At 37.5% G+C, this 11,400-nt stretch overlaps 1 protein-coding gene across 14 annotated transcripts in view; it reads right to left on the minus strand.

The window, feature by feature from the left end:
* Positions 1–11,400, minus strand: part of LOC107675400 (nuclear factor 1 X-type-like) — a 100,667-nt gene that overhangs the window by 21,684 nt on the left and 67,583 nt on the right. The window lies entirely within an intron of this gene.

The following is an 11,400-nucleotide window of genomic DNA, read 5'->3' on the forward strand; positions in this document are numbered from 1 at the left end:
TGCTAGCTGACGACACACACACACACACACACACACACACACACAGAGAGATAAACATAGGCCCAAACCCATGAACAAGGCTGGAAAATGTGTACAGTAGGTTGTGTTTCACATGGCATACAGCATCCCAGTCCTGTTTGAGCTCACCGATGCTCAGACTGAGAGTAAAAGCGCTGCCACAAAGAGTCCATAAGTCATTCAGTCTCAATGAGTGTTGGAGATTTTCCGCGAGATGAGCACCAGCTACCATTTGAATTCGAAAGAAGCCCAGGCTGGTGTTACTCTTTCAAAAGCATCAAATATTTGTCATTTTGGAGCTTGGCAGCTGCTGTCACACTTTCAATTATCAATATTTAAAAAAAAGAGCAGCTGGGATGTTCTTCAAAATTTCACCTTTTGTGTTCCATGTAGGGAAGAAAGTTGTACATGTTTGTAAGCAAATAATGACAGAACTGACTTGTGAACTTTGTGATCTTTTGATACAGTGTCAAAAGTTACATATACAGTGGTGTGAAAAAGTGTTGGCCCCCTTCCTGATTTCTTTTTTTTTTGCATGTTTGTCACACTTTAATGTTTCAGATCATCAAACAAATTTAAATATTAGTCAAAGATAACACAAGTAAACATAAACACTTTTTCACACCACTGTACATACACAGATTGGTGCAGACTGTAAACACTGTAACTGATTTCACCAACACACAAATTACCAAAAACATATTCATACTATATGTACTGTTCATCTAGAGCAGCTTCATGCTCCTATTGTTTCTGAAGGGGCATCGCTACCAGTCCTGACTCTCCAAGTGTGCTCTAGTAGGTGAGAAAAGACAACCAAAAGGGGAAAATACTATTTGAACTACTTCTAACTACTTCTGTAACGTGTTAGGTCATTAAAACCCCCAACCTTACTTTATTATTACAAATAAAAATAACTTTTTTTCTATTTGAACATTTTAAAATGTAATTTATTCCTGTGATCAAAGCTGAATTTTCAGCATCATTACTCCAGTCTTCAGTGTCACATGATCCTTCAGAAATCATTCTAATATGCTGATTTGCTCAAGAAACATTTCTGATTATTATCAAAGTTGAAAACAGTGATACATTTTTTTCAGGATTCTCTGATAAATAGAAAGTTCAAAAGAACAGCATTTATTTGAAATGGAAATCTTTTGTCATTATTGTCACTTTTGATCAATGAAATGTGCCCTTGCTTAATAAAAGTATTCATTTCTTTTAAAAAATAATTACTGACCCCACTGTGTGTATAATTTTCTTTTTGCAAAAATTTTTAATTTTGTTTCTGTTATTTTAGGTAAAATGTTATCTTGATATGCTTTTAGAATAGAATAGAATAGAATAGAAACTACTACATATATTGTAGAAACTTCGTGAAAAGCTCTATACAAATAAAGTTGAATTGAATTGAATAGAATAGAATAGAATAGAATAGAATAGAATAGAATAGAATAGAACAGAATAGAACTTACATTTTTGAACAGTAGTGTAAAACAAGCAAATGTGCTACTAAATTTCATAGGCAGTTATTCTCATGCATTTTCATTTCATAGACATTTTGTTCCATAGAAAAAGTTACTTGTTTAGAGCGACATGAGAATTTTTCATTTTCACAGACAGAATAACCTTTAGAACAGTGGTCACCAACCTTTTTAGGCCCAAGATCCCTGACCTCGGCCTTTATGAAAGACAAGATCTACCTATTGAAGAATTGATAGAAAAAGACATCCCAGATTGTACTTCAAATTTGAGGCCTTTTACTTAGTATTTTAATTAGTGATACACCGATCATAGCTGATTCAGATTTTCTTTTCTTTTTCTTTTTTTTAACTAGCAAATTGGATACTGATACTGATTTTTAAGCAAATTTATTTATTGGCTATTTGCTTTATAACAAACAAACTGGCTTTAAACAAAAATATCTAGCCATTTGAAATTAGAGGCAACCACTGCATTTTAATCACGATCTGCACGGGCAGTTGTTTTTGATTTGATTTAGATTAATTTCAGGATTTAAAACAAAAACAGAATGGTCTGACTTTAGGTGTTATTTATTTGCTACATAAAACATCTGCACGTTTTCGCAATAAAACTACTCCGATCTCGTTTCGAGGGGGCTCCCCTGTAAAAATCGCATTCCAGGGGTAAAATACACGTTTTTCGTCGGGAATCTTCCAGTAAAATTCACATTCCAGGGACTAAATATCACATTATTGGGGTCGCTTCAACCCGCGGACATGAACAACAACCCGCGGCAACAGTGTTAAGTAGCCCAATTCCGCTGGAAAACCGCGGACTTGGCAACACTGCTTATGAACCGACCGCAATATAGCATTTCCTTGTTTACCGCTGTAAACAAAGCAGAGTTGCGCTTTATACGGAGGAGAAGAAAATGCCATTGCCATCGAAACTTTTCTCAAGACAGTTCCCTTCAGTGATACATTAATATAACCCCATACATGTAATGCATTTTTGTACTTATTTTACTTTTTTTTTTCGGGATCTACTGGGACAGTGATAAAGATCTACCAGTCGATCGTGATCGACGGGTTGGCGACCACTGCTTTAGAAGCTGTGACTTCGGTGTCATCCAAAAATGGTGAACTACAGTGAACATTATTTACTCACTCTCATGTCAGTCTAAGCATGTCATCTCTTTGACTTCCCATCTTATGTATTATTATTATTTTTTGAAAATCTTTTTTTTCTAAAAGAGCAGCTTATTCATTTTATAAAAGTGGGCCATTTAAATCATAACTCTTCTCAAGTCATAATGACAGCTTTGTGTGAGGAGTAGTGTTCTTTTCTTTTAAAATTATGTTCTTCTCAACAATTTTATTCACTCACAGTCTTTCCATCCGCTGCAGCTGTCAAATGAAATTTGGTGCACGTTGCATCAAGTTTAATGATTACAAGCGAGTAGATGTCCATACACGTTCTTTTTATTATAATGTATAATGACTTTAGGTGCGTGTATGCTTGTGCCTATAAAACGGATCTCTCTGCGTCTTTCAAACATGTCTCTCTTTTTCTGACCCAAACAGATGTTAAACCCCATACAGCCTCTTTTTCATCGCCCCCTCCCTCCATTCCCCTTTATCAGCATGCATTTGGGTTTCGCTTAAGAGGTTTAGCATTATGTTGCTAAACATTCTGACCTTTTTTTAATCCATAATGCTCTTAAAGTGTTCCAAAGCGCCCTAATCCCCTCCGCCTTCTCACTCCATGGCTCTCCGCACTCATTTATCAGCCAATAGTCATCATTCTCCGGCTTTCTTTCGGCTCTAATTATTTATTTCTCATCCTGAGCTCAGTGTCACGATGATGAGAAATATCTCATAGCTGGAGGACATCCGTATGCGTGCGGTACTGCGCTGTTACGGATCCTCGGGAGTTACAGAGTCAGCCGAGACAAACATCTGTCTGCACTTACACATGAAGAGCTTTGGGGAGCAGCTCAGCAAACGTAAACTCATCTGTGAGGTTATTTCATTAAAAGCAAGCTGTTTTTCAATGTGCATTTGTGTGTACATTTTTCTATGTATGCATGTGTAAGTCTGTGTATGAAGGAGCAGGTGTGTGAGAGCGGTTTCGGCACAGCCTGTCACCCATCTGTGTGCCCGTCTGCAGCCATAGTGTGCCAACACACACACACACACACACACACACACACACAGAGAGAGAGAGAATGGAGAGAGAGAGACACATGCACAGGCAGAGAGACAAGAGAAGAGAGCAGAAAAAATAAAGAAACATCTTTCACACATAAATCCAAGCGTCTCCATCAGTGTGCTGACATAAATAGCTTTAACACACACTCACACCAGCGTGCGACACCCTGGCTAAAGACGACGCGATTTGGGCTCTTTACAGGTTTTTGATTAGATGGGCACATCAGATCTCAAAGGAACCCCAGGAGGACCCTCGTCCACAAAGAAAGAAAGAAAGAAAGAAAGAAAGAAAGAAAGAGAAGTTGGAATAATAATGACTGTGTAACTCAAATCACTACAGAATAGGGATGTTATGTTCACTTCATTTATTTTTCCTAACCGACAACCGACGCTCGTTAACCGATTATTAACCGTTAACCGACAAGATTATTTTAAATTAGAATTGAATTAAATTAGAAAGGATAAGTGTCTGCGTCCCGTTGAAAATACTAAAATTTGTTTCCCGGGGATTAATTTTACATGCGCAAAAAGCAGCAAACAACAGAACATGAGGATTCACATGGTCATATCATATCACATCACGCACCTGCAGCGCTTCTGCCAGCGGAGAAAAACATCATAAAGCTAGGATATATATATATATATATTATAACGAATAAATAGGCCTATAAGAGAAATGTATTTTTACTTAAATAATAAATTAAGAAAATTAAAGAAAAACTGTGCAACAAGTAGCCTAGTATGCAGAGTTTCGGTTCATTTTTGTGCTGCGCAAAAAGGAAACAGACGGCAGAAGGCGGCATCCTATTTTTCTTTAGGCTTATTTTACAAAACCACAAAGATTTTTTTTCATTGCAAATGTACACAAATAATGGCAAACCTTTTACAATTCCGATTATCTTTGACTAAAAGTAGTTTCTTCCACTGTTAGAAGGAAAAAACTCAAGTGATTGCGCCGGCGCCGGAACGCGAGTGAAGTAGGCTACATAATAAATCATTTTTTGGCATTCAAATACATCGCGAATACGGAAACATTTGATTTTGTGTGGAATGAGAGACCCAACATTGGTTTCAGTTTCGTTTTAGCCTAAATGAATTCGTTTTGGCTTGTCGTTTATATTGCTTTAGCGTCTTTTATTTTTTAATTCTTGTTCTTTTCTAAATACTGTTAATTGAACGGATTTGTTGTGGAGTGAGGGGAACTAAAATAGCCTAGCTATGTTTACAGTGTTTATTATAATGTTTGTAAACATTTCGCGTCGGCATTAGGCCTATTTCGGAATTAAATAATAAAACTCGACTTATGTTTTTTTTTCTCTAAAAAACAAAACAAAAATTATACGTGTAGCGTATTTTAACCATGCAGCAAACCTTTTTAAATATTTAGATAAATTACTGAAAAAATAAATAAATAAATGACTTTTTAAACCATTTAACTGATTGTATTATTCGGGCAAAATTCTTACGGTCGGTTAACGGTTAACCAGTTAAAATGAACATCCCTACTACAGAAGTGAAAATAATCACCTAGAGATAGATAATAATTTGTTAAAAAATTTGAAATTAGAAAATAAAGATTCCAGTATACTTTTTTAAAAACCAAGAAAAAAAAATCAAGGAAAGAAAAATGTTTGCATAAAGTCAATTACATACTCTCCAACTGTTTTGATCAGTATTTTTTCTTTCTTTTTTTTTTTACTACTTCTACTACTAATAATACTTCTTTTCTCAGCAAGGATACAGTAAATTGATTTTTAAAAAATGACAGTAAACAGATATATAATTTTACAAAAATAAATAAATGCTGTTATTTTGAACTTTATATTCAAAAAGGAATCCTGAAAAAAGGTTTCCACAAAACTGTTTCTGTTTCTTGAACATCAAATCAGCATATTCGAATAATTTCTGAAGGCTCATGTGACACTAAAGACTGGAGTAATGATGCTGAAAATTCAGCTTTGCGTCACAGGAATAAATTATATTTTAAAACATATTCAAATAGAAAAGTTATTTTTAATTGTAATAATATTTTGCAGTATTATCGTTATTAAACATTTTTGAGCAAATAAACTGGAGGCAGGAGGTATTATTTAATATAACAAATACAAATCTTACAGACCCAAAAACGTTTGTAACAAAATCATACTTTCTTCATTTTATATCAATACTAACAATAGATTATTGTGACATTAGACTGGTGAAAATGAGATTTATTTGCAATATATATATATACAATACTGAGCCACTGAGTGGAGGAGAATTCTTAATTTCTATGAAATTATGTAAAAACCTGCAATAATGCAAAAAAGAAGACATAACTTTCCTTATGCTAAATACAATTTTGCATTCTTTTCTTTTGCTTTTGCACTGTTTTTGACCTGGACATGATTTTGCGAGGTTTACCCATCACAGGCTTTTTAAGTCTATTCTCATTCTGCCCAGTAGGGGGCTCCTGGGGCTCCTGGAAGTCAGTCATATAACCCAGAGCAAAAAGCCCTAGAGCTTTGGAGACAGCAGGTGATGCGATTTGGGCCATTTCAGGGCAGTCACAGGTGTGCAATTTCACATCAACAAACATCACCTTTCAGTGTCAATAAAAATAAACACAGTTTGTTGACACTTGTGGTTTGATCGCTGTGGTTGTCTTTCCCCACAGTACAACCACAAGTCCAATAAATGATAGTCATAAACACACTCTTATGCAATGCAAACAGAGAAATGCGCTGATAATGCTCCTCAGACTTACTATCTAATGCTAAATCTGGCCAGATAGAGCAGGATGTGCATCCATTTGTGTGTATGTGTGAGTGTGTGTCCTAGACAGGATGTGACTGTTAAACAGGCTTCACAATAGTTCACTGTGTGAAGGGCTACACAGGATACCAGGTATAAAACACACTCACACACACATTGGCATTTTAACCTGTATTACAACATTCAGAGCATATTTATCAACTATTTGTAGTGCATGATAACAGCTTGCATCATAAACTTCCAAGTTTGTACATAAAAATCTTGGTTGGTTTTAATGCTGCTTTCTGAGTCAATCTTTGCTATTAGTATTGCACACTCAAAGTTCATGATTTGAACAAATGCCTACCCCTAAGTATAATGGTGTGTTCCCACCAGACGCGAAGCGAATATGCGCATTGCGTCACTCACTCTAGATTACTCGCGAGATGTTTTTCATGTCACTTGCGCGAATAAAAACATAGCGTGACCAACCATGGTGGCGATAACTACAATCGCTGTTTTGTACCTGTTTTCAAAAAGTACCAAATACGATGGAAAGCCAAACGCCGACGTGTCTGGGTTCACAGCACCATCCAGAGGAGGATGAGTAACGTTAGGATCCTGCATTAATGTGTTACATTTTACTACTGTATATATACAGTGATATTACTATTATTTTTATTATTGATAGCAGCATCTCTGTAGCCATGCTAATAAAATACAACTACCACTACAACTGATTTTAATTGTTTTCTATGCTCCAGACCTATATAATAACAGACGGCTACAATAATGCTCTCTTCCATTGTCTGATTCAACTGGACGTGTCAAGAAGCTCTTTGCTGATTGCTGAGAACGCTTCATGCAAATTTTGCGCTCGAGTTGAAATTTTTTAACTTGCGTGGAAGATGCAATTGAGGCGAATATTGTGCGTTCGCAGCAAACGCGTCGCACATTTCACTTCATTCGCGTTGCCCGGCGCCAATTCACCTCTATTCGCATCTTTGCGTTGACTTTGTATGTAATCTACTCACGCGAATAATTACATTTGCGTCTGGTGTGAACACACCATTACACTTCAAACCTGAAGGACAGACCTGAGTCATATTGTCAAAATACCAAAATACCCTTAGCATTAGAATATTCTAGAATCTGTAAGATTTTTTTGTATTTTTTTTTTTGAAAGAAGTTTCTTTTGCTCACCAAGGCTGCATTTATTTGATCAAAAATACAGTAAATACTGTAAAATACTATTAGAATAAAAATAACCTTTTCAATTTGAATATATTGTAAAATGTAATTTATTCCTGTGATGTAATGCTGAATTTTCTGCATCATTACTCCATTATTCAGTGATCATTGAGAAATCATTCTAATATGCTGATTTGCTGCTCAAGAAACATTTATTTTTATTATAAATGTTAAAAACGGTTGTGCTGCTTAATATTTTTGTATAATCTACTTTTTCAGGATTCATCAATGAATAGAAAGTAAAAAACAGCATTTATCTGATCTTTTGATCAATTTAATGCATCCTTGATGAATAAAACTATTAATTACAAAAAAAATCTTACTGAGCCCAAACTTTTCAATGCTAACGACACCCTATCATCATAGCGGTGAGTTTTGCACAGGCCAGCACTCTTGATCTTCAGAAAAATGTACAGATCTTTTTGGACAGTGCCACAGAGATCCACCGAACTGATCATGTGATATAAAAACGCCACTTTGTGCCACAGAAAGAGAAAGAAAGTGATACAAAGAGAAAGAGCCCGAAGGAGGTCTGGGAACAGAAGGTTCTGCCAAAAAAGCCGGGAGAGAGAATCAGGAGGGGGAAGGCAGACAGGATCTGTTGCCAAGGAAAGTGAAGAGAAGAGAGGAGTACACAACATACATCTAGACAAAGAGAACAGAGCGAACAGACAACTAATAGAGGAGAAGAACAAACAGAATAACAGACAGAAGACACACGCTGATACATGAACACACATACACTTTGACCTCCAGTCACAGAGCGAGAAACCTAACATGCTTGCATGTGGAAGGTGGGGGTTCCTTTTCCAGCCAATCACAGAGCTGGAAACCGACTGCACGGGCCAATGACATATGGGGGTTCCGATCCAAACCCCGCCCCCTGAGCTGCTTGCCTTGCTGTTCTTTGTGCATTGTGTAGTTGGAGCACACAGATGCTAAATGATGTCATGAGTGTGTGTGGTGCAGTGGGTCGGATAGTCATCTGAGGTCACGGAGGGTTAGTGAACTGTCAATCGTGACAGCTGGACAAGGGAAGAAACTTTTACACATGCATACACAGGCCTCGCATGAGTTTATCCACTAGAAACTGGGTCGAAATGCATGCATGTGTGTGTTTATGCGCTTAGCGCTATGATCCTTTAGTGCTACCGCAATAAATAACCTCAGAACATGATTAGAGGATCCAATAAGCTTTTCCCAAAATCCTCCGTAGTCCTAAAAACAAGCAAACATCTGAGCATAAATGTACACAAACACAACAAACATCTCGACGAAGAAGTGCAGACACAGGTCAGAGTCTAAAGACCAGCTGTTCTGTGCTGACCCGAGCTCAGTGTGTGTGCGTGTGTGCGGTTTGGCTTTTATCTTATTAAATGAGATAAGGAGCTTGTCCCGTCTAGATTCTCGCTGTTCATCTGATCCGGGACCTTCTCTTCTCAGATGCTGCCTGACACGAGGCAGCCGGTCTGAGGAACGTGGAATAGGATGGTCCCAGGCTTCAGCGGAGGCCTATGGAGCCATAGGAGCCCTTCCAAATGACAGAAACCAAAGGCAAACATGCGAAATTAAATTTTGTCCTAAAGAAAATGTGAGTAGTGTTCACCTGTGCAAAGCATAGTACCACAATGCTAGAGTGTATTTGGGTGATTGCACAGGCATTGCCATTTTTTTGGTTAAACTGATAATCACCAATTATTTCCCTCCAAAACTATAAATCGCAATTATTAAAAACGATTGTTCACATTTAAGAAATTTCTTTTAACATTTCATCAGAATTACTGCACAGTTGCCAGGTTGGAAAGATTCATTAAAGCACTAAGAAAATGCATGCATTTAAGATTTAAACTCTTGACATCTGGCAACCCCAATCATAATGCAAGACAAAATAAAAAATAAAAATAATAATAATTTCCAAGATTAATAACCTGCAGGCCAATATCGCAGACAATGTTCCTTAACACTTTCCCCGCCACTGACAGTATTTTCTGGCTTTCCGAGTTTTCATTGGTGTACGGTAGGAGGTGCTATTACCCATCTTCTGAAAGAGTATTGAACATCTGGATCAAAAAACAGCGAAGAAGTAGAAACAAGTGATCACGTATGTAAGCTGATGCATATGTAAAATAATGCAATCATCAAGCATTAAACAGCATGTAAATCAAACTGCCTAACGTTCCCGAATGAAATGTCAACCCTGAAAGTGGTATAGGACTGTACAAGCTTTGGATGTGTTGATGGAAGCAATCGACTCCATCTATGATTTGATCATCATTCCGAATCTGATCTTTACAAAAACTATAATACGATGACTATAATATTATGGAATCACTATATTTAACAACAAAAATCCCTAAGAACTGATTGGATCATGAAAAGTGGTGGGATGGAAGGGGTTAAACATTAGGTATTTTCTGAATAGGAGCAAATTATTGCAGTTTGATGAAAGATACGAAGATTGCAAACACCGCAAATAACGTCCAAAGATCATTCTGCATGAGCGACTGATATTTACGTGCCACAGAGTGATCATAAAACAGCAAACTGTTATTGTTTGAAAATCTGTCACAAACAGAGGCACTACAAGGCTGATGTGAGAATGGGGGTTTGAGATGCGGAGAAATAAAGAGAACGAGAGAGAAAGAGCCATGAAGGTTTCTCTAGTGGAACTGCAAGTGACTGCATCTGTTTGGCAGCAGCTCAGAAAAGTCTAGTGTTTCAGCCTCCACACACACACAGAGAAAAAGCTCAGAGAGAGCTAGTGTTTCAGGCCTCGGCCTCAGGGACTGCTATTCCAGGCTAGTTTATGAAAAACAGCTTTATGTGGAAAAAAGGGGAAACGTTGGAAGAGGGAGGAAGAGAGAGAGAGAGAGAGAGAGAGAGGCTGAATCAGAGGGAGTCTGCAGTTAGAAACAAAAGCCACATACACACTGCAAAGTTTTGGTGTGATAACCATATTTAAAAGCGGGAGTGAATCCCGAAAGTTCCCAGTATGTGTGTGTGTGTTGGATGCAAAAAAAAAAAAAATCGAACCCATGATAGCTGACAAAGTGATCGCACAATGAACACTGATGCCAGGGGTTTTACCTGGTGGGATTTGCAGCAGAATTTGGTATTGAGGCAAGACCAACACATTCATTTCATCCATTTGCATCACATCAATAGAAAGGAGACACACAGAATATTTATTTTTCTATTTATAATTTGTGCATTTTCCTCTCCCTCTCCCCCCAGAAGCGAGCAGGAAGTGAGGTTCATGTTTAATGTGAGGAATAGAGGAGGAGACATCTGCTCTGTCCAGAAACAGGCCACAGATGCATCAACTCTGTGACTCTCGGGCCAGTAGAGCACAGCTGGGAGGCAGGTGCTGTCTATCATCTGGCATAAAGCGAATCATAATAACCTCAAATGAACCGGCTCTATTCCCGCCCTTAGCAGCCCTCGGGGTTGAGCGGGACAGACCGCCTCTCAGAAACACCTACAAGCCCAGATGTCATGCACTGCCAGCGCTATATATCACTACACATCGCTTTCCAGAGCATGACGACTTCTGAATAACGATCATCAGAAACAGAGTGCAGGCAACGTGTAGTTTACTTTTAGTAGGTTTTGTACTTAGATTTGTATGTTTTTCATAGTGTTTCAAAATAATTGTCATTCCAAACCTCTAAGTCTGTGCAACACTTTAAAAGATTGTTTAAAAAAAAAAAAAAAAAAAAAAAGG

The sequence above is a fragment of the Sinocyclocheilus anshuiensis genome, unplaced genomic scaffold (genome assembly GCF_001515605.1).
Source record: "Sinocyclocheilus anshuiensis isolate Anshui unplaced genomic scaffold, SAMN03320099.WGS_v1.1 scaffold469, whole genome shotgun sequence".
Classification (NCBI taxonomy): domain Eukaryota; kingdom Metazoa; phylum Chordata; class Actinopteri; order Cypriniformes; family Cyprinidae; genus Sinocyclocheilus; species Sinocyclocheilus anshuiensis.